Source organism: Sapajus apella, unplaced genomic scaffold (assembly GCF_009761245.1).
Source record: "Sapajus apella isolate SASKATOON/1434 unplaced genomic scaffold, GSC_monkey_1.0 scaffold137, whole genome shotgun sequence".
NCBI classification, from domain to species: Eukaryota; Metazoa; Chordata; class Mammalia; order Primates; family Cebidae; genus Sapajus; species Sapajus apella.
Window position 1 is genome coordinate 7,375 of NW_022437077.1, and position 23,777 is coordinate 31,151.

General features: G+C 46.4%; 1 protein-coding gene across 19 annotated transcripts in view; it reads left to right on the forward strand.

Annotated features, from left to right (window-relative positions):
- Nucleotides 1-2,638: 2,638 nt before the first annotated feature.
- Nucleotides 2,639-23,777, forward strand: part of ZMYND8 (zinc finger MYND-type containing 8) — a 138,187-nt gene continuing 117,048 nt past the window's right edge. For 2 of the 19 annotated variants that reach the window (XM_032263593.1, XM_032263606.1), the window contains exons 1-3: nt 2,651-3,041; nt 4,203-4,273; nt 11,850-11,920. The gene's annotated coding sequence lies outside the window, so the exon portion shown is untranslated. The other 17 variants (XM_032263591.1, XM_032263604.1, XM_032263598.1 and 14 more) reach the window with 14 other exon arrangements.

Here is a 23,777-nt window from a genome sequence, read left to right on the forward strand (position 1 = left end):
AACGGGGATAGACATCTGATGTCTGGCACTTCCCAGCTGTGTGACCTTGGACAGCTCGCTTCACCTCTCTGGGCTTAGTTCCAGGTTTCTACCAACGCCCTCTGCTTCAGGGATCAGTCTATGTAAAGCACTAATTTAGAAGTAGCCGCTGGTATACTCCCTGCACTGGGACTTTAAAAGGAGCTGCTGAGTGGAATTCTAGATTGAGACCTGCAACATTTGGTTTTATTTCCTGCTTATCAGCCACATTCCATCAAGCCCAGGACCAGCCCTTCATAGGCCTGCCCCAGGCTTTCTGTTCAATCTGTGTTCCTCCCAGGATTCCATCTGCCACCATACTTTTGTGTCTGTCCCCATCCGAATTGCTGTTTTCCAGATAACCTCAGACCTGCCCAAATGCCAACAGCATTCCTCAAACAGAGCAGAGCTGCCAGAATAAGCCAGCAGCTTCCTGCTCTTTGCCCCAGAAAACATTTCAAGTGATCAAGTGATCAGAGAGAGGGAGGGAGGCGGGGAGGATGCTGTGGCTGCTTATGCAACAAGCTTTAATCCCAGGTTAAAATCCACCACGCACACCAGCGGCATATTTTATTTCCTCATTGGGTCGTGGAGTCAGCTGCATGCGAGAGCTGCCACCAACCCCACAGTCCTGTTTGTTCCTCCAGAAGCGGCACCCGCAGAAACAAACAGTATTCCATATGGGATGGTGGTGGAGGGCCGCCGCCCACACGGCTAGGAGGGCGAGCACCTGCTGCTTTATTGCGGCCACCACCTCTTGCCTCCCCCCATTAGGTATTCGTGTGCAGGTTTCTACTTCCAGGAAGAGCAGGCCCCCCCTCCTTCTGGTGAGGCCCAGGCCTGCTGTCCTGAGCGATTGGTGGTGGAGCTGTCCCTCCCTGCAGCTTGGCCTCAGAAGCCCAAAACAATGACAACAGCAACACCCTATCCGTTTTCATAAAGCCTGGGCCCTGCCCTGTAGTAAAGCGTGTTTTGATTCTCAGCTCGTTCCTGAGCCTGTTTGCTATGAGATTCCCGGCCAGGAAGAATTTATGTACAAGCAGTGGGCATCTGTTGTCCATGTGGGCTGGCGTGGGTGGGGGGGGAGCAGGGAAAGCAAGCCATCAGCTCTTCGTGGACAAGAAAGCCCCCAATTCCTAATTTTAGGAAGAGAGGGGAGACTTTATTACTCCCGAGTTATGCCTCCCGGCATATGGCTGGGTTCACTCCAGCCTCTAAAGAATGGTGTTATTTAGCTTCTGTAGTTCCAGCTTGCTGTTTTTAAAAATCTTCTTAATGAAGCACCTTGTCATTGAAAGTGCCGAAGAAGGAAAGCAAGCGAGAAACCCTGGACACGTGAAGGTCCTTTTCCATCTCTGGGTACAGACCAACTGTGCAGGCAGCTTTAGGGAGGAGACGGGCAAGGACCTCCTCACGCAATTGAAGTGGGTAGAATTAGAGGCAGCTCTGAAAAACCAGTTAATATTTTACTGGGGAGAAGTGCCAGAGATGAGGGTGGGGGGGTGCTGCCAAATGGAGGGCTGTATGTGAAATCGCTGCTCCATCTGCCTTGGGGGACGAGAAGAAGCCGTTCTCTGTGCAAATAAATGGAAGCAAGAATCCTTAGGAAGCCCAGGGGATTTGTCTGCTCACCGACTTGGGCCCAGCTCCCCCAGGCTCACACATACAGGGATGATTGTGGCAGGAAGGGCTGACCTACGGGGGTAGGCCTGACGCATAATGGGGGCTCTTGTTTTCTGGCTGAGCGTGCCATCTTTCTGTCTCCCTCTGGATTGAAATGGCTTCTCAGCCCGAGAGGCACTGCCTGTGCCCTGGATTCACAAGGTACACGCCTCCCTGGGAAGCAAAGGCTGAGAGACAGCGGCTCTCTCTCTCTCTCTCTGTCTGCATCTGCCGGGGGAGCTGCAGCTGGTATTTTTCCACAGGCCTTTGCTGCGATCTCAAGGCCTAGTTTTTCCCAGCCAGGCCCCGAGTCCGAGCGAGGGTTAACAGGCAGGAAGCCGAAGGCATCGCAGGCTAATACGGAAGTCAGATTTGTGTTTAACTGACAGGTTTAGCAGGCCTCGGCCGTGGGGGAGGGGCCGGGAGGGAAGGGAAGTTTGTAGATCCAGGCATGTGGCCTGCGAGGAGGGCTTTGGGCTTTTCTTAGGGTAAGGACCGAGAGGGGCCCCCGTTGGCATCGTGGCAGGGAGGCAGGAACCCGCGCTGGTTTTGCCTGCAGGGCTGGCTGGGCACGGTGAGAGGCCCAGTGCTCTCTGGCCTGCCTTGCAAGGAGGCATGGGGACAATGACTATGCAAACTTGACCACTCTGCTCCCCTCCTCCCCTCAGCAGCGGCTCCTCGCTCCTCTGAGAAGCCAGGGATGTTCCCTGCTGATTTTTCGGGGCTCCCCCGGGCTGCCTGCTTCCCCCAGCTCCTCAGAGGCCTGCCTCAAGCCCTTTCTTCTGGCCCCCTTGGCTGTTTCCCCTGGCCTCCCCACTCCCCAGCTTCCTCTTCCCCTTGGAGAGTCACCCTGCTGGACTGTTCTAGAAAAGGGCTGGCCTTCCTCCCTGGACAAGAGCCGTTTCTCTGGGGGCAGGTGAGGGTGACCCGTCCCAGCCCACCCCAAGAAACTCTCTTCCCAAGGGCATCTGGGCCTCGGGCTTCCCTGGAGCAGGTCAGGCTGGCTGCCCTGGCTGGCCCGTGCCCGGAAATCTAGCCAGGGTGTGGGAGAAGTGCGTGTGGGGGCCCCTTTCCCAAGTTTTTCTTGCTGCAAAAGGCCTAGCTTAGCCTGTCTTTTTCTATGCACAGGATGGCTCTTGCTCACCCGAGCCTCACAAAGATAATCGCTCAGGAAGTGTTTCAGCCAATCCGGGGCGGCTTTACACTCCGATTTGCCGGGGCAGCCAATCGGGGATGAGCTTTTATTAGGCGGCCAGATCATCAGCCGAAGTGCCAAACCCTTTTTCTGTGAGAACTAGGAGCCTGTCCTCCATGTTTTATAAGTATTGACATTACACAGTGTTAACAATGCATCCACAGAGGTAAGCTCGACTTTTTAACCATCTTTTTTCCCCCTCCCTCTGAGACATCCGAATTGTGGGCGAGCAGTGTGATTTCTCTGTGGCTGGCCGTGCCACACTCACCCCCAGAGCACTTATGTTAACTTGGAACTGTTTAGAGAGAATTTTTTTGCTTTCTTGGGTCACATGGCTCAGTAGCCATTAGCCATAGCTTGATTTTGCAAACTGGCAAGGGCCTGGCACACCTTTCCTTCCACTAGGACATGGTGTTTCTGGAAGAGTTTGAAGCTAGATGCTGGTATGCCAAAAAAGAAGCTCTTTTCTTTTCTTTTTCTTTTTTTTCTTTCCCTCTCTTCCTCTCTCTCTCTCTCTCTCTCTCTCTCTCTGTCTCTCTCTCTCTCTCAGCAGTCCCCCCTCCCTCCCTGCACTATTGTCTTCTCTTTTGCCACATGCCCTGCTGGGGGAAGAAAATGGAAGGTAAGCAAGCAGGCTCCTCTCCAAGGAGAGCTCATGGCAGACAGCAGCGCAGGCAAGTTTGCCTCTCCAAAGAGGTTCTGGGAAGGCTGGATAAGTTTTGACAAGAGAGGAGCGTGTTTGCAAAAAGAACTGAGCCCTCAGCAGAGCAGTGCTAAGGAGAGTCTAGCTCCTGGGGCCTAGGTGGGTGGTGGTGTCTGTACACGGAGCTTCTCTTATTCTAAGAGCTTCTGCACTTGAAACTACTTTGTTCAGCCTGTTTTCTTGACTGAGGTTGCTACAGTGTTCTGCAAGCCAGCCTACAGCCAGCAAATGTTTCTGAAAGTGTTGGAGGAAGTTTTTGGAGTAGGGATGGGGATTGGGGGGTGGGGGGAGAGAGAGAGCTTGGACAACATCCTGCAAAAAAAAAAAAAAAATAAAAACCAAAAAACAAAAAAAGGAAAAAATCTGCAAGGACTCTGAATCCCTTAGCTTTCTACTCTTGCATGATTTTTCAAGGAACTAATGTTACCTTTTATCTTTTCCTTTTCCTCTCCCTTTTATACATTGTATCCTCCTCTGTTGTGTGTGATGGAGTGTAGAGGAAAGAAAACCATGTCTGTGGCTCCTGACAGCATTCCATATTCAGTTGTTGGGTTGTGGTGGTGTTGATGTTGTGTGTTTAATAATACCATGTAACTGTTTAAAAAAATTTCCTTTTTGATCAAGTCCTAAATCTGCCAGCCTGTTCTCTCTTCCTAACTGTGGAAAAATGAGACGGTTGCTTGAACATTTGTTGGGTAAGTAAAGCAATCCATTTCCTCTGTGACCATGTTTGAAGAGTTTTGTGAACATTTGGGGTCTGATTGTAAGAGGGGGTCTTGGCTACAGGAGTTTGGGGCTTCCTTAGCAGGAACAGAACAAGGGCCTTTTAAAAGAGTGTCTTGATTTTAGGTGACTGTTTGAATTCACTGTTTTCCCTGATAACCTGCAGCTAGGATTGAAGATTACACTTCCTGTTTACCCCCAGTCAGGGGAGAAATGTTCAGTTCATTGTGACTTGACTCTAGACCTTTAATGGGGTTTGTTTGGATATTCAACCTGTGAGTAGGTGATGTGCTTGTGAAATGTCATGAAACTGTTTGTGCTTAGAGGTGCAGAGCCCTAAAAACATGGGGTGGGGGGCAGAAGCTGGTGGTGGTGGTGGTATGTGTGTTTTGGGGGGGGGTGGTTGTCAGTGCTCATGTTTTAGGATTTTTATATATACAGTATAAAATCTCATCCACCACCACACTGCGTTTGATTTCAGGACTCACTGACACACATTTCGGCCTTTTTCCAGGTCTGATCCACACATCTGTATGCATGCTGGCCTCACATAAGATTTCTCACTTTTTACATTTCCCTTGCTCTCCTTAGGCTGCAGCTAGAAGTTAAGTGGAAAAAGTAGAGTCTTGTTTAGCATTACCTTCAGAATTTCCCTAGAAGTTCACTATGTAAATTTTCAGCTTGGAGACCAATCCAGCATGACTGTGAATGCAGGCAATATATATTCAGTTGCTGTGTTATGTCAACTTTATGGAGTCAGTAATCTTTTTTCTTTCAAATGTGTGTCCAGTAGCCCACTTTCTGACATCAAATTGGAAAAAGGCTCATTTAATCAGGAGAAATGTACCACATTCTAAGTTGAGAAAAGTCTGTGCAAGGCAGGCCAGCTTAGCTTCTTAGAATAAAACTGCAGGCAGTTCATGATGTTATATACTTAAAACTGAGCAGTGCCACTGCCCCAAACAAGTAAGTTCAGACACTCAGCTATTTTCTTTGTTCTTATCTCCTTGCTGTAAATGGAGATTACATATTGAGGCTCTTGTGGCCTCCCTAGAAGCAATGTCTAATCATAAGACTCCTGGTTTGGTGCCTTCAACGTTTGCATAATACTGTGTTTGTTGGGCTGGAAGGGAACTTCAGGGCAAGGCATTTGTCCTCTAAAAGCTTGCATTAAAATGGCTCCCACAGGTTTGGAGAGCCAAGATCTGTTTTCAAATGTATAACCCCCAGCAAGTTCCCAACCCTGGACCAAGCTAGCCACTTTTCCTGTGGTACTGTGGCCCCCACCAAGCATGAGTCTGTAAAAAGTTAATTGCTTTCAAAGTAGCATTATTTTCCAGTTTCAGGAAGTGGGGGGGGGGGGCGGATAAATGTCTGCATTGCAGCAGGACTAGGTAGGGACGGCAGTGCTGGCTCCCAGAGCAGCCCAATGGGGTTCTTCTACTCTAGCTTTTAAACCAATAGACTTGGAGGAAAGGTTAAAGATTGACAATTGCAGTGGCCGAACTAAGAACGGGCCTTCTGGAAATTTCTACCATCTTTGTTTCTTTTAGGAAAAGCAGATGTGCCAAGCGGAAGAGTCTCCTACCTTCCATTCCTAGGTCATCTTTCTTCCCTGCTTTCCCCCAGCCCCTGTTCTTTTTCTCATCAAGGTAGAATGTTCTCTCTGCCACATTTCTAAATTGCAGAGGGAGGAACAGAATGTTGGGCTGTTTTCCTTTCTCCTTCTGCCTCCTCAGTCCCCAAAGAGGATACACAGCTGCAAGGAGCAAACACAGACACACTGAAGCTTTTGATTCCTCTCCTTTTTTTTTTTCCTTCAAGACCCTCCAGGATGGATTCACTTTCTGCTTGGGGAAATTAAGTGGCATTCACGTGGGGGAGGGGGAGTAACTGCTTTTATTAGCTCCAGAAAATGGTCACTGTTCAGTCTGTAACTAGGAATTAATTATATGTAATCACTCAGTAAACTTTCTACAGAGTTTTTCTAATTGCTGAGCCTGAACATAGTTAGCCCATTGGCGCCAAGTCCAGTTACTTTTATAATTAACAGCTCAAAGATTTGAGTCAGAAAGAAAAGAAACAATTGGGGGCCTCTTGGATTATAAATTAGGGATGAAAACAATAGCTTTTTTCCCTTTCTTTCTTGTAACCCCTTTTCTTTTAAACAAAACATTCCCCCTTTTCTTTCCCTGGGAGAACCAGTGGGGAGACTGCGTCAGGTCTTAAATAGGATAGGGTGGCGGGGGGGAGACACTTTTTAGGAAGCGGGGTGGCAGGAACCTAACCTTTTTAGGAAGCGGGGTAGTAGAAAACCCAAGGTAGGTTTTTAAAAGTCCAGCCACTTCCAATGTGTGATGTCTTTGTTTCTTTTGCCCTCTTTCCCCTTCTCTCTCCTGTGGCAGAGGCAGCAGACATTTGTCAGCCTGGGAACCCTCAATCTGGCTTTGCCTCTGGTTGACCCTGGAAGAAAGATACATTCAAAGGGGCCTTCGCTACTGCACAGCAGAGATTTAAAAAGGGAATATGTTTCGAAGCCCTTTGGTTGCTTTTAAAATGCAAAATCTGAGCAAGGGTTCACCCTTGGCTTCAGGTTGCTAAGATTATGGTTGCCCTCCCCCCTACTTCCCACTCTCCTTGCAGACAAACAAGCAGGCAGTGGCCATGCCAGCTCTGCAGCCAGTGTGCTGCCAGCCTGCCCCCCCATCCAGATTACCTACCTACCGGCCGGTGGGGGCCAGTGGTCCGTCCTTGCCCTGGCACGGCCTTGGGCGCTGTGCCCTCCTTTCTCCCCTGGAGCTAAAAAGCAGTCACCTTGAAACTCCTCACTCCCAGCACCAGAGGAGTTCTGAGGCCAGTGCTCAGACCTGTAACAGTAAATGACGTTATCTACTCAGGCTGTTAGTTCGGCCTCTGAAATCGGGTTTTGCAAAACCCATTGTTAATTCTCAGGCTCTGTTGGGGGTGGTCAGAAATCTAATGTGTGAGTATCCTGTGCATTGGATAAGGGAATGTTTTCCTTGTGTTTCTCCTCTGCAGACTCGGATTGTCTTTCCTTGATGTTAACTGTCTTAGGACTGGTGGCTTCAGAGGGCTGGGTATTTGGCTGTTTGCAGGCTTATAAACAGCATTTTGATTTTACCTTGGCCGCAGACTGAGGTGCAGCCCTTTTGCTTGGCTTTTCAGATGCCTGCTGTCCTTGAAGCACTTTCATTTTACCTAGCTCCTTTTTGGTATGAATGCAAAGCTGGTTTCTAATAGACTGAGAAGAGAAGGGGGACCTGGCTTCCTCCTCGCCTCCCCCCAGCCTGCTCCCTGGGAACATTTTTGTGTTTGCACAGACACCTGTCCGGCTGCAGTTTGTGCCACGGGGCTGCACAATTCCTAACCTTCTACCCACCTAATTCGAGGGCAAGGGGGCCTCATCACAGAGCCTCATCTTGAAGGCTCAGGATCTGCAAGAGAAGGCTTTTCCTTAGGAACCTGTGACTTCACAAACTCTCCCTGTCATTGCAGAGTTTTTTTTAAGCTTCTAAACGTTGGGTTGTTGGTGTCCTTTGGTTCAGCTTTTCCTAGTTCTGGTATTTAGGAAGGTGGCTTTGAAACTAGCAGGGCTGCTTAAACAAGAGCTACAGCTATTGAACAAACTGCTACCATTTTAGCTTCAACACAGGAATGAGGCAGTGTTGCCAGACGCCATTTTAAGAATCCTGCATAAATAGCTTAGCTACCGATGACTCTGCCTGTTTTAGGTGAGTGCTTATATAAAGCTGCTCTGCTAACCATTCCCCCCCACCCCAATTTCTTAAAAAATTAATTGCAGATTTAGGGAAGCATGGTTTTTAATTTTGATGTTCACTATTTTGTAATCTAGAAGAGGAAGATGTTATGCCTTGGGGATTAAATATTTCTTCCAGCCTGGACCATTTTGGTATTTTGAATGAAAGTAAAAACCAGGAAAAAGTCCTTTCGAATGATGCATGATTCTTGAATTGCTGTGCTATGATCCTCATCTGTAGAACCAGAGTTGTGTGCATGTTGGTTATGTATTCTAGATGGCTTAGATATTCTTCTTTAAAAGTCAAATAGTAGGGGCACTTGGGGAAAAGAAGTATGTGGGCATTGTGTATCTAGGCATTTTTCTGTCAAAATTAGATGCTTTCTTTTTTTTCTCTTGGAAGTGTTGAGATGAGATTCCTGGGAATTACGGACCATCTCTGAGTCCTCAGAATTAATAATCAGAAGGCTTAAAGCATCCTGGAGGTGCAGTAGTTCATCTGCAACTTTTAATTGCTCTTTTTTCAGTGCATGCAGGTTAAGAAGTAAGCATAGGTTTTCTTGCTTAGGCACTAGGGGAGAAATCTTTTATTCTTTTTGGGATGGGATGGGATGGGGTGGTCTTGGTTGTCTTTGCAGGTACTGTTATTTCTTTGAATTGCCTGAAATGTATCAGTTTGTGAAATCTACAGGCAAGTGACTTGGCTAAATATGAATGTAAGAGGTGGTGATGTATACAATGTATATAACTAGTTGATAGTGTGTTTTCTTGTTGGAGTGAGAAATTGTTGTTTGCTTTTCAGCTAATTTTACCCTTTTCTTTAGAGGGCCCCCAGTTTCCTCAACAGACCTTTTAAAGGGAAAAAAAGTAATGACAGTTTGAAACAAGACCTTGTTGTCCCATTGTTTTTGATTTAAATCATCAGGGTTGCTGGAAGCTAGCAGATATGGAAGGAAATAAGCTGTATATGTTCTGAGACTTTAATGTATTAATGACAGAAGTTCAAAGTATTTTCTCCAGATGCAGCTGCCTTTTCTTTTTAACAATTATTTAACTGTTTTTTTCCCCCCTAAATGACTGAACAGTTCTTAACCAAAATTGACCAACATCTGTGGGGCAATTCAGACAGGTACAGATCTTTTCTTGCCACTACTTTTGATGTAATATTCATGTTTTTCCCCTAATAGCATACGAGTTCTTCACGTTAAACCAAAAAAAAAAAAAAAAAAAAAAAAGAAAAAACAAACAAAAAAAAAGCAAAACCGAAATCAGTGGTGTAGGAAAAAGGAAGTCCCTTTAGATGTGGCTATTCAAAATGACTAATTTTGCATTCTGGTCTTTGCTTTTGTAAATGAAGTGTTTTTTTTTCTCCTCCTTTTAATGCATAGACACTGCAGTTTCCTTTAGTCAAATACAAGTTATTGTGTGTGTGAGTGTGCATGCATGTGTGTGCACGGGTTCCTTTTGAAAGGATGGTTTGCTGATCTGTGAAAAAGATGGTTTTCTTAAATTGTTGTGCTTGAATCCTGCGCTAAAGCTGGTGGTGCTATTGCTAAAGTTGGGTGATTATGGTGCCCACTTGTAATACTTGGAAAGATAAAACAGCTTAACTTTTTTTCCCTCTCTCTTCTGCTCCAGCATTGATTATCTTAAAGCTCAGAAGCAAATAAAACTAGTTTGCATTTTCCTCATCTCTCAGCAGCATTCCTGCCTGAAGTATTCAGCTCCTCTAGGCTGTTACAAGCAAAATAATTGTTCCCTTGAATGCAGCCTTCCTCTGTGATCAATACACCTTTGAATGTTTTCATCGCTGCAGAAATCCTTCAAGTGGGTTTTTTTGGCTCAGCTCTGCATAATTGTTTCCCTCACCACTGTAGATTTCAGTTTAGCGTTTTCTCTATTACTCAAAATATGGGATCGGTTTCAAGAAGTTTAGAATTTCACATGCTTCATGAGAGAGAGGGAAACAGAATTCTAGTTACTAGAAAAGATCAAGGTTGCTATTTGTTCCTTTGAAGTTAACTGTCTACCCATCTCCGAGGGCTGCATGGGGCTTTTTGTTGAGATATATTTCCAGTCACCCCAAGCATCCAGTTGGACAGCCTGTGTATGTTTCAGGCAGAGTGTGTTTCTGAGTTGAGAACGTTTTCTCCTTAAGTCGGAATAGAACACATTAGTGCTGAAATCACCTTCAATAAATCACCATTGTATTGTTGCATATAAGTGATGTGTTTAAATTTAGTAGGCTGCTTTCTCCTGATGAAAACCATTTGTGACAACATGTCAGTTGTTTCTTTGGTGATTTGTATCACAGGCTTTCTTTACAGATGCTGTGTAAATGAAATTGTTAACCGGGTTCAATATCTGATGGCTAAATGTGTTAATATTCTCATTTAAACCCAACTACCTTTCTTCTCTGTGCTGGGACAAGTTAAGTCTGAGGTCTTCAAGCTCCTATAATTTAAATTGGAGCTAGAATCTTTTCCTTTCTATCTAGCTCTCATTGTAAAAACTCTCCTCCTAATAAACGTGGAACTCTCCTAAAATCTTCTCCTTATACTAGGGTTCGAGACATGAGGCTGCCCTTTTGGGCCTGTCTTTTGCCTCGTCACAGTCCCAGACCACAGAACACAGACAGGACATTCTCTCTTCCCCAGCCTCCTTCCTGTCCTCGCTTTGAGTCTTCCAAATGGAAAATTCCAGCCATATCAGTTGGTGATGCACCCATTTCTTCCTGTGGGACCAGCCACAGTCTGATGGAATTGCTTCTGGAGTAAATGCCCAGTTTCATACTACTTCAGTGTCAGCCTGAATGTTTGGAAAGTTCTAGCACCTCAAACCATTTGCACCTATGAAAGCAGAACTCTATTTTTTTTCCGTTGGTTCAGTTTGTGAGTTCTCTGTAGGAGGAAGATCTGATACGGCCGGCTCTCTTTCAACTCCAGTTCCAGCAGAGAGAGGGAGAATGTTCTGGGTGACAGACCCTCCCAGCAAAGGGGCTTGCTTTATTTGCTTCTCTCCCCAACCCTCCACTCTTAGCCTTTGTCTTTTGAATAATCCTTCCACATTCCACTTTTGTGGTGGGGGATAATTAGTCACAACTCAGTAGTAAGCTGTGCCCGCTGTAGAGAGGAAGCATTCAGCGGGTTGGAAGTGTGGAGACCTGGTTCTGATTCCTGGAATCAGTGCTCCCCGGTTCAGTGTTTTGAGCCCAGGTCTTTAGCTTCTAGCTGGGCATATTTTTCTGCTTTGTAATTTAACCTGTATCTTTTTTTTTTTTTTTTAATGTTCCTGCCTCATCAGGGAATTGTAAGATTTAGGGGAAGGTGTGGGAAATCTTACTCTTTGCCCTAAAGTATTCAGAGATGAGAACTCTGGATACCCTGCAAAACACCTCCAGCCTGCCTGCCTTTGAACCTTGTGTTAACAATGAGAAGCTTGTTTATTTGAAGGCTGGGTTCTTATAGGCCCACAGGGGTAGGTTGTAATTGTGTGTCTAAAAAATTGCCTTTTGCATTCCCCCAATAGCATGACAACTGGAATAGTAATTTGACTTAAAGAAAAAAAAAAGAACAACATAGGGTTTAAAAAAACCCCTTTAGGACTCTTCACACTTTGTTGAAATCAGGTGTGGGTTTCCTTCCCCCACCCCTGGATAAGGATGAGGGAATGTCCTTAAGGTGGGCGTGTTGCCAGAACTTCCAGATAGCTGCCCCCATGGGATAAGTTCTCAGCCCACCTAAACATGAACGTAATTTGCTCTGTTTCAGTTTGGCTGAAGAGGAAGTAAAAGCAGAACAGGAGGTGGTAGAGGGCATGGATATCTCTACTCGCTCCAAAGGTAAGTAAAAATCTTGTATTATCTATTCTAGAGCTAAGGAGGAAATTGGAATTTCTTTATGTTGTAGAGCAATGGAGTGTGGCTCTCTGAGCCGATATTGTAACTCTCCTTGGGTTTTCAGATAGAAGATTTTTTGATGGATGAACCTGATTTATGGAGAACTCTCTCCTTTTGGTTTTCTTTCCCTGGTGTCTGTGTAGGTGTCCTGACTTGTCAGGAGCTGTCCTGACAGTGAATTTTACCTGTGTGTTATGACGGAGAGCTGCTGGCTACCTCTCCGTAGGGTGATTTTCAGGAGCCACAGTTTCAATAAAGCATGTTCTGGAAGCCACCAGAGCCTCTAGCTGCCGCTCGTTTTCTGATTTTAACAACAGGCCTCTTTGGAATCCCAGAAGTGGGATGAAGTCAGGCCGCTTCATTGGAAAATGGTGGTCTTGGGTTAGAGATAAAACGGAAATGTAGAGCTTGCTGGGATGCCGGGGCCAGTGTTTCCATTTAGTTCAAAATTTAGCAAATGAGGGCAAACACAATTTATGTGTGTATTCACAAGCCTGGAGTAGACTCCTGAATATCTTCTAATTGAGGGATTGGTACTTCTCATTTGGTCTGTGTGAAAGAGATTTTATGAGGCTTCCCAAAAGGAAGCAGTTACTTACTTTTGTCTTCAGGGTGCTTTTACAAATGAGCTACTGGAGTATTTTTCATATCTTTGGTTGATGAAAAGGCTCATCTCCAAACTTAATGGTTGTACCAAGATGTTTTCATTCCTTCAACAAGTCACTGAGTGCTTGGGCTGGAAGTTATGGGGAGGAAGGAAGTGGCTGAGAGGGTTATGCAGACTACCGGAACGAGATTCCCATTTGGCTACAGAGTGTGGCACAAGGTGACTCCCTAAAGGTATCTGAATCAAAACGCAGTTTGAGGATTGTTATAAGACAGCATGTCACTGGTATGGTGGCTCATGCCTATAATCCCAGCACTTGAAGGGGTGGCTGAGACAGGTGAATCACCTGAGGTCAGGAGTTTGAGACCAGCCTGATCAACATGGAAAAGCCCATCTCTACCAAAAATACAAAATTAGCTGAGTATGGTGGCACATGCCTGTAATCCCAGCTACTTGTGAGGCTGAGGCAGGAGAACCACTTGAACGTGGGAGGTGGAGGTTGAGGTGAGCGGAGGTTGCAGTGAGCTGAGATTGCACCATTGCCCTCCAGCCTGGGCAACAAGAGTGAAACCCCATCATAAAAAAGAAAAAAAAAAACGATAGCATGTCACTGGGCGTGGTGGCTCATGCCTGTAATCCCAGTACTTTGGGAGGCCGAGGCAGGCAGATCATGAGGTCAGGTGTTCGAGACCAGCCTGGCCAACGTGGTGAAACCCCATCTCTACTAAAAATACAAAAATTAGCTGGGTGTGGTGGCAGGCACCTGTAGTCCCAACAACTTGGCAGGCTGAGGCAGGAGAATCACTTGAACCTGGGGTGGAGTTAGAGATTGTAGCAAGCCGAGACTGTACCACTGCACTCCAGCCTAGGAGACAGAATGAGACTGTTCCCCCCCCAAAAAAAATCACTGTTGATGGTGACCATGACCATCTGGGTATGGTAGAGCTTTCTTCTCTTTCCATCCTCTGCTCTTTGGAAGGAAGTCACAAAAAAGCGTCACCCACGCTTAAGGAGTCAGGAGTCATGCTCCACCTCCTCGAAAGCAGAGGCTTGACATCAATTATCTGGGGCCAGGTGCAGTGCCTCATACCTGTAATCCCAGCACTTTGGGAGACTGAGGTGGGTGGATCACTTGAGGCCAGGAGTTCGAGACTAGCCTGGCTAACATGGCAAAACCCCATCTCTACTAAAAACACAAAAATTGCACACCTATAATCCCAGCTACTTGGGAGACTAAAGTAGGGAAATCAGTTGAACCTGAGAGGTGGAGGTTGCAGTGAGCTGAGATTGCACCACTGCCCTCCAGTATGGGTGACAGTGAGACTGTCTGAAAAAAAAAATTTAGAATTGTTCTGTATGGGGTACTGGTCTCTTCTCCCTCATGTATTTATTCAGTCATTTATCTCTCTTAGTATGGACTCTGGGATGGTTACTTTATACTGTGGGTTGTAATCCAATACTACCTATTTGTTTTATTGCTCAAATCATTCCAGCTTTGGCAGTTGGGAGCTCTTTCCGTTGGCTCTTGTGTCCCCTTGACAGACTCCATCGTTGCAGGTTTGTTTATGTGTTTGTTTGAGACAGAGCTTCGTTTTGCTGCCAGGCTGGAGTGCAGTGGCGCAGTCACAGCTCATTGCAGCCGTGACCTGCTGGGCCCAAGCGGTCCTCTTGCCTCAGCCTCCCAAGTAGCTGGGACCACAGGGTTGCATCGCCACAGTTGGTTAATTTTTGTTCTTTTTATTTATAGAGATGGAGTCTTGCTAGGCTGGTTGCCCAGGCTGGTTTTGAATTTCCCAGGCTCAAGTGATCCTGCCACTTTGGCCTCCCAAAGTGTTGGGAGGTTACAGGTGTGAACCACCATGTCTGGCCTGTTTATTTATTTATTGAGCACTTTCTTGCCTTCTGGCACTATGTGATGCTGAAGGCTCATCTTGTATGTGTTTGCCTCAGCCCTAGAATCATCCAGTTCTGTATGAATCCTGGTTTCTTTTTTTGGAGAATGGTATTAGAAACCAAGATATGGCACTAAGTGTGCTCATGTTTTTTTTTTTTTTTTTTTTTTAAAGACAGAGTCTCACTTTGTTCAGGCTGGAGTGCAGTGGCATGATCACTGCTCACTGCAACCTCCACCTCTCGGTTTTTTTTTCTTTTTCTCACCTCCCGGTTTTAAGCAATTCTCCTGCCTCAGCCTCCTGAGTACAGGTGCCCACTGCCATGCCTGGCTAATTTTTGTATTTTTAGTAGAGATGGGGTTTCACTATGTTGGCCAGGCTGGTCTGGAACTCGTTACCTTGTGGTCCACCTGCCTCGGCCTCCCAAAGTGCTGGGATTACAGGCATGAGCCACCGTGTCCAGCCAAGTGTGCTCATTGCTACTGGAATATTTTTGCTTCTAGATTCTCTCTCTTTTTTTTTTTTTTTTTTTTTTGAGTTGGAGTCTTGTCTTTCGTTCAGGCTGGAGTGCAGTGGTGCATTGTCAGCTCACTGTAACCTCTGCCTACCAAGTTCAGGTGATTCTCCTGACCCAGCCTTCCAAGTATCTGGGACTGCAGGTATGCACCACCATGCCTGGCTAATTTTTGTATTTTTAGTAGAGATGACTTTTTGCCATGTTAGCCAGGATGGTCTGGAACTCCTGGCCTCAAGTGATCTGCCCACCTCGGCCTCCCAAAGTGCTGGGATTATAGGCGTGAGCCGCTATGCTTGGCTCCCAAATACTTTAAATGAGATAATGCATACATAGTGAAAGGCATCTGGCTCATCAAAGCACCACACTTTTTTTTTTTTTTTTTTGAGATGCAGTCTTGTTTTGTTGCCCAGGCTGGAGTGCAGTGGCAGAATCTTGGCTCACTGCAACCTCCACCTCCTGGGTTCAAATGATTCTCCTGTCTCAGCCTCTGAAGTAGCTGGGACTACAGGTGTGTGCTGCCATGCATGGCTAATTTTTGTATTTTTTTTTTTGAGACGGAGTTTCGCTCTTGTTGCCCAGGCTGGAGTGCAATGGCGCGATCTCGGCTTACCGCAACCTCCGCCTCCTGGGTTCAGGCAATTCTCCTGCCAAAGTGCTGGGATTACAGGCTTGAGCCACCGCGCCCGGCCCCAGCTAATTTTTTTTTTGTAGTTTTAGTAGAGACGGGGTTTCACCATGTTGACCAGGATCGTCTTGATCTCTTGACCTTGTGATCCACCCGCCTCGGCCTCCCAAAGTGCTGGGATTACAGGCTTGAGCCACCGCGCCCAGCCCAATTTTTGTATTTTTAATAGAGACAGAGTTTTACCACGTTGGCCAGGCTGTTCACCAACTCCTGACGTTAGGTGATCTGCCTACCTCAGCCTCCCAAAGAGTTGGTAGTACAGACGTGAGCCACCTTGCTTGTAGATTCTCTCACTGGACAATAAGGAAGCATATATACACACATCTGTAAACATTTTTACATGTATCCATCTGTGCCTCTATCAGCTAAACATGAGTTCATGCTCCCGTCTGACCCTTTCCCATTCCTGCATGGATCATTCTGGCCTTCTTCCCTAGTTTCTCTGTAACCTCCTACTCCGACAGTGAGAAGACTGGCTTCCACTGTTCACCATTCGTTTACTATTTTCTGGTACATTTTAACCTGATCTACAGTGTACAGTCTGATGAACTTTAACTCACGTTTGCACTTGTGGGACCATGACCCAGATCAAGATAATTAAACATTTCCAGCATCCAGAGTGTTCCTCTGTCACTCTGATTTTGTTCATAGCCTTTGTCCTCACTTTGTATATTCTTATTTATTTCTTGCTCTGCTAGAATGCTGGCTGGTCTCTTTTTAAAAAAAAATTTCTTTGAATTTATTCTTTTTGAGACGGAGTCTCGCTCTGTCGCCCAGGCTGGAGTGCAGTGGCCCAACCTAGATTCTCTGCAACCTTCATCTGCTAGGTTCAAGTGATTCTCCTGCCTCAGCCTCCTGAGCAGCTGGAATTACAGGCATGCACCACCACACCCAGCTAATTTTTGTATTTTTTAGTAGAGATGGGGTTTCACCTTGTTGGCCAGACTGGCCTTGAACTCCTGACCTCCGCAAGGGCTGGAATTACAGGCGTGAACCGCTGGGCCTGGCCTTTTTTAAAAATAGAATCTCATTGTGTTGCCCAGGCTGCAGTGCAGTCTCAACTGTGGGCTATTCAGAGCTGTCATGACAGCACACTCCAGCCTCTTAACTCCTGGGCCCAAGTGATATTCCTGCCTCAGCTTCCCGAGTAGTTGGTACTGTGAGTGCACACTATGGTGCCAGCTTTCAAAAGCACACCTGGATCACTGTGCTTACCCCTTCTGTTTGAGAGGCACGGTGCCATTGTGGTTTAAAACACTTGGCTTCTAGAGCCAGATTTCCTGGTTCTGTCTTGCCCCCTTTCTAGCTGAGTTATTTAAGTGTCCTTTTGTAAATGGGGATGATAAAGATAGAAGGTTCTGGCTAAGATGAACTTTGCTTACACAGATAGAGTGCTCAGCACGGTTCCTGGGACAGGGTGGCTGCTCCAAAATGTTAGCTGTGATTTGCATCAATTTAGAGACAGTGAACGTTGATTGCTATGTCTGTCAGGTGGTGAGAATGTTCTGCCATTTTTCCCACTTGCAGCCTCTAGGAAGAAGGTTTGGAGGCAGATGAGGAAACCGTGCCCAGGCAGAACCCCTGCTCAGAGCAGGCACAGTGAAGAATTGTGTAGGGTTGTCCAGCAGGCAGGCTCGGGACCAGATAGGAATTCGCTTCTCTTTGTCTAAGAGTCCGGTGCTTTGCACTACCCTGCAAGCTTCCTGTCCTGTTGGCCTCTGCGACATTTGAGAAAGCTGTTCTGCAGGTGTTTGGAGGGATTTTCTCGGGTGCTTGGGAGTTGTTGCTTTGGTAGGGAATCATTGGGGGGACGGGGTCACCGTGTTTTGAGGGAGAACTTTCCCCAAGGATTCCTGGGGTGGTTGTCATTATGTGAAACTAAGCTCTTGTGCCCCAGCGTGAGTGGTGGTGGTGGTAGCATCTGTTTCCTGGGCACCTTTGTGCTGGCCCCACTTGGCTATGCAAAGGTCTGGGGTCAAGGTCGGGGTTGCTGAGGTTCCCAGGGCTGAGTCTGCATGGTGAAAATATGATGTCTGTGAAGCTGACTGGGATGAAGGCTTATCTCTCCTTCAGTCCTAGTTATCTGAGAGTCCACAGTATGATGATCTCTAGGCTCAGTGAACATGTGTGTTTTCCTCAGCCTACTTTTTTTGGTAAGTTCAGGGCCTCTGTTCCCACGTGACATGACCCAGGTCAGGGTTCTTCGTTCTGCGTGGGAAAGAGATGGTCTGCAGGGGGTCTGTTCGTCTGCTGGCGCTCCCACGGTATTGGTGGGAAGGCTGGAGGTCTAGGCTGCTCTGGAGAGTGGAGCTAGCGCAGAGCCTCCTCAGGGACAACAGGGCAAAGTCCACCTGCATGTCTCTGCCCTCTGGCCAGGGGAGGGCTAATACCTGGACACCTGGACCCACCAAATACCGTCCCCACTGGGAAAGAGATGGGTCCTCAAAAGGAGATGTAGTGACTAATCTGCCGTCTTACGAACCTGGCAATGTGTTTTTCTCTACTTGCAGTTAGAAAATAGGTCCCGAGGCTGGGTGTGGTGGCTCATGCCTGTAATCTCAGCACTTTGGGAGGCCGAGGAGGGTGGATCACCTGAGGTCAAGAGTTAAGACCAGCCTGGCCAACATAGTGAAACCCGGTTTCTACTAAAAATGCGAAAAATGAACTGGGTGTGGTGGTGCACGACTGTAATCTCAGCTACTTAGGAGGCTGAGGCAGGAGAATCGCTTGAACCCAGAAGATGGAGGTTGCAGTGAGTCAAGATCACAGCACTGCATTCCAGCCTAGGGACAGAGCAAGACTCCGTCTCAAAAAAAGAACAAAAGAAAACAGGCCCTTAGCTGTCTTCTCCTTGGGAAACTTAGAAACTCTGACAATAATTGGTACAGAATTCCTCAGTCCTATTCCTATATCTAGTCCATGTGACCTTTCAGGTTCTGTAACTGAATTTCAATTTTTACGCCCCTCTCCCCTTGACACGTATTCACTTATTAACTGAGTAATTCCCAAGCCAGTCATTGCCATTATGCCAGCCTTGGCATTTAGTAGAGCGTTTTAGCTCTTGGGAGAGAAAGCTTTCAAGCTTTCAAGATGTCAGGTTGACATTTGTGTCCGAGGGTAATGATCCTGCTGAAAGATGCTTCTACATGAGTGGGAAGTGCCATCTCGATGCCAGGTGTGTTTGCCTGGCTAATATTTTCTGAGTACTTCATGGGATGATATGCAAATTACTTTGTTTCTTCTCGTACTAATTCCATGATGTGGGTGTGTTGTTATTCCCATTTTACAGTTAAGGAAGCTGAGGCTCAGATGAATTAAGGAAGTGTCAAAGAGGGATAGAATTAGGGTGACGTTTTATCTTTATTTATTTGTTAATAATAGAGACGGGGTATTGCCATGTTGCCCAGGCTGGTCTTTAACTCCTTGGCTCAAGGGACCCACCTACCTCAGCCTCCCAAAGTGTGAGCCACCACACCTGACCCTGTCTTTGATTTTAAACCTTTGTTTTTTTGCTAAGAGTGTTTAAGGTCCCTAGATTATTTTGTGAGATGGAGTCTTACTCTGTTGTCCAGGCTGGAGTGCAGTTACGTCATCTTGGCTCACTGCAACCTCTGCCTCCGTGTTCAAGCGATTCTCCTGCCTCAGCGTCCTGAGTAGCTGGGACTACAGGTGCGTGCCACCACGCCCGGCTAATATTTGTATTTTTAGTAGAGATGGTGTTTCACCATGTTAGCCAGGATGGTCTTGATCTCCTGACCTTGTGGTCTGCCTGCCTCAGCCTTCCAAAGTGCTGGGATTACAGGCATGAACCACCGTGCCCGGCTAAGGTCCCTAGATTTTAAACCTTGGTACTTAACCATGACCTGTATTCCAAGGTGGGGGGTGCAAGTCAAATGCCTGAAGGGACCAGGAGGTAGATCAGTGATTGTAGCTGGCATCTGGGGATGCAGGGGGGAAGGGAAGCTTTGGTGAATGGGAGAGTGTGCCAAAGTGGGGAGGGTGACTCCATCTGATTGCTGACCAGCAGGATGGCTCAACCACTGTTGCCAGCTGGGATTTTCTTTTCCCCTGTGAAACTGCCTGATTTAGAAACGTGGTCTATGTAGACTGGCTTCTCTAAAGATCATGTGTGAACCCAGCAAATCACACTTCCGGGTCAGAAGAAGCCGAGGGCTGTCATTTTGCATTCCCTATGTGAGACTGGTCATGGCACAGTTCACTGCAGAATTTGGCCACACCTTGCATGAGTCAGAACAAGTCCCTTGAAGGCCAGGGATTTGCAGCCTGAAAAATGATGTACTCCGTGGGTTGAATTCACGTCTCCATACAAAGGCTCCCCTGTTTGGGCTGCTTGCGTCTTGATCCTGCCATGTGTGCGTTTTGTGGTAATGCTTGTGGTGTGTGGATGCCAGCCTGCCAAAGCTGAAACCATTTTTAAAAATGTCTGTGTAATGTCACCGGCACAAGGGAATGAACGACTTGGAAACACGCACAGATGCAGCGGAAGCCCAAGATATTAAAATCTTGAACAGTATCATTCTTGCTGAGATCTGCCGGGGTATGGATATGTTTTCAGAGACAGGATGCTAGAGAATATACAATTATAGCAATTTGCTAACCAGCCCCAGACCTTAATTAGCACAGGATCCTTGTTCTCACTGTTGTATGTAAATTAAGACTTTCACAAAGGGATTGTTTATGAGGACGGCTGTGAGATAGAGACCTTCTGTCATTTTTCAAGGAAACTCTTTCGGAAAATATAACCACAAACACTTTTAAATCACAGCGCGATGCAGAAGTGCTGAGAATTTTTCTTTCAAAAAATGAGCATTCGTATTTTTAACTGTATTTTGGCTCCTCTCTATCTCCGACAGCCCAAGTGCCATCCATGTACTGTGCAGTGGAAAGAATTTATTTGTGAGTTAGATGACTACCAGATTGTTCCTCTCCTAACAAGGTCTAAAATATCCCAGAACTCTGAAGATGTCTGATTATGGTTTTGCAAATGAGAAATCTTCTACCTTCTCTTGGCCAGCATCGTCTCTACTGAGCATCTGTTCATGGAATCCTGTCGGCAGTGTCTGTGCAATTTAGCTTTGTGGTTCACTCGTCCAAACCTTGTGTTTGCCCCATTTTTGAAGCATGACCCACGTTATATGTTTATGTGACTATTATTATTCTAGAAGACTGTGATCTAAAATCGACCGTTTCAAGCTTAGTTTAAAAAGAACCGTCTCTTCTTTTTTCCTCTCTAAACACCTGTAGAATAAACGTATCAGGGCTGAGGCCTTTTTATTGCTGGATAGTTTAAAATCGTCCTTCTTTCATTGTTCTTCATTGGTAGTGGATCCTTTACTGATGACTTGAGGTGGTCAGTTTGGGAAGACCAGGTGTCATGGCCTGTAGGGGTGTGTGAGTGCAATGCTATAAGCCCCCTTCAACTTCCTGTGACTCCCCTTACCTATCCCAAGCTTTCCTGGGAATGTAGAGATCCAGTACTTTAAAAAAATAAAAGTAAAAACACCTTTATTGACATGAAATTCTCCTACCATACTTGTTTGTTTGGGGCAGTCTCTCGCCGTCACCAAGCTGGATTGCAATGGTGCTGTCTCGGCTCACCGTAGCTTCGATTTCTTGGTTCAAATGATCCTCCCACTTCAACCTCTCAAGTAGCTGGGATTACAGGCGTGCACTACCCCCACTGGATAATTTATATATTTTTTGTGAAGATGAGGTTTCACTGTGCTGTCCAGGCTGGTCTCGAACTCCCGGGCTCAGATGATCTTCCTGTCTTGGCCTCCCAAAGTGCTGGGAATACTGGTGTGAGCCACCATGCCTGGCCCAATTCTCCAGTTTAAGTGAATAGTTTAATTTTTTTTTTTTTTTTTTTATTTGGAGTCTTACTCTGTTGCCCAGGCTGGAGCGCTGTGGCGCGATCTCAGCTTACTGCAACCTCCACCTCCTGGGTTCAAGTGATTCTCCTGCCTCAGTCTCTTGAATAGCTGGGATTACAGGCGCCTGCTACCACGCCTGGCAATTTTTGTATTTTCATTAAAAATGAGGCTTCACCATGTTGGCCAGGCTGGTCTTGAACTCCTGACCTCATGATCCACCTGCCTCTGCCTCCCAAAGTTTTGGGATTACAGGCGTGAGCTATTGCGCCTGGCCATTTTGATGGATTTTAATATATTTTCACAGAGTTGTGCAGCCAATACTACAATCAGTTTTAGATTTTCATCACCCCCAATAAGAAACTTCATATTCATTAGCAGCCACTTCCCATTCCCCCTTACCCCAGTGCCTGGCAAGTACCAGTCTACTTTCGGTTCCTGTGGATTTGCTTATGCTAGACATTTCATATAAATGCAGTCATACAGTATGTGACCTTTTGGTCTGAGTTCGTTCACTTAGAATAATGTTTTCAAGGCTTATCCACATTCTTGTAGCATAGATCATCAGTACAGACAGTCCGTGACTTACAATGGTGTGGAAGTGGTACACTCAGAACAAACAGTACTTGGCATTTTGGATTTTTGATCTTTTCTAGGACTAGCATCAGTACGAGACTCTCTTGGGGTGCCAGGCACCTCCCAGTCAGCCACATGATCACGAGGGTAAACAATGTATATGACCATCCTGTTTCACTTTCAGTGTGATATTCTATAACATGAGATAGTCAACACTTGATTATACAGTAGGCTTTGTATTAGATGATTTTGCCTAACTGTAAGTGTTCTGAGCACATTTAAGGTAGGCTAGGCTAAGCTATGATGTTTTCTAGGTTAAGTATATTAGATCCTTTCCTTCCTTCCTTCCTTCCTTCCTTCCTTCCTTCCTTCCTTCCTTCCTTCCTTCCTTCCTTCCTTTCCTGCTTCCCTCCCTTCCTCCCTCCCTCCTTCCCTCCTTCCTTCCTTCCTTCCTTTCCCCCCCTTCCATCCCTTCCTTCCTTATTCCCTCCCTTAATTTCCTTTTTCTTTTTTTGCTTTGTCACCCAGGCTGGAGTGCAGTGGCGCAATCTTGGCTCACTGCACCCCTCTGCCTCCTGGTTCAAGTGATTCTCCTGCCTCAGCCTCCCGAGTAGCTGGGACTACAGGTGAGCACTATCAGGCCCAGCTAATTTTTGTATTTTTTTAGTAGAGACGGGGTTTCACCATGTTGGCCAGGCTGGTCTCAAACTTCTGATCTCAAGTGATCTGCCCCCCTCGGCCTCCCAAAGTGCTGCCTCCCTTGTGTTCTAATGGGGTCTCATGGTGTTGCCCAGGCTGGAGCACGGTGGTGGCCTCAAGGGATCCTCTGGAGTAGCTAGGACTATAGGAGTGTACCACTGTGTCTGGCTTAAATGTATGTGTCTTTTATCTCTCTCTCTCTCTTTCTTTCCACCCCTCCCCATATATATGTATATGTTTTGTAGACACAAGTGTCTCACTGTGTTGCCCAGGCTGGTCTGGAACTTTTGGACTCAAGTGATCCTCTGGCCTCAGCCTCCTGAAGTGCTGGGATTACAGGCGTGAACCACTGTGCCTGGCCTCATTTTTGACTCTATGGTACTTTCAGTTTGTGGGTTTATCATCTGTAACTGCATCGGGAGTTGAGGAGCATGTGTAGCTCCTCTTATGACTGCATAATGCTCCATTGGATGGATATGCCGCACTTCGTTTATCTGTTGATGTGTTGATGGACGTTTGAGTTGTGTCCACTTTCTGGCTAGTAGGGATAATGCTGCCGTGAGTGTTCGTGTCTGAGTTTTTGTGCAGAGATGACGTATTTTCATTTCTCTTGGGTATAGATTTAACAGTGAAATTGTGGGGTCATAGAGTAACTGTTTACCTTTTGAAGAATATACATATTTTAATTTTTTCGTGCTATATTTATTTCTTTTTTTTGAGATGGGGGCTCGCTCTTGCCCAGACTGGAGTACAGTGGCATGATTCTGGCTCACTGCAGCTGTGAACTCGTGGCCTCAAGCGATCCTGTCATTTTAGCCTCTTAAGTAACTGGGACCACCTGCATATGCCACCATGCCTAATTCTTCAATATTTTTGTAGAGACAGGGTCTTGCTATGTTGCCCAGGCTGGTCTGCAATTCAAGGGCTCAAGCG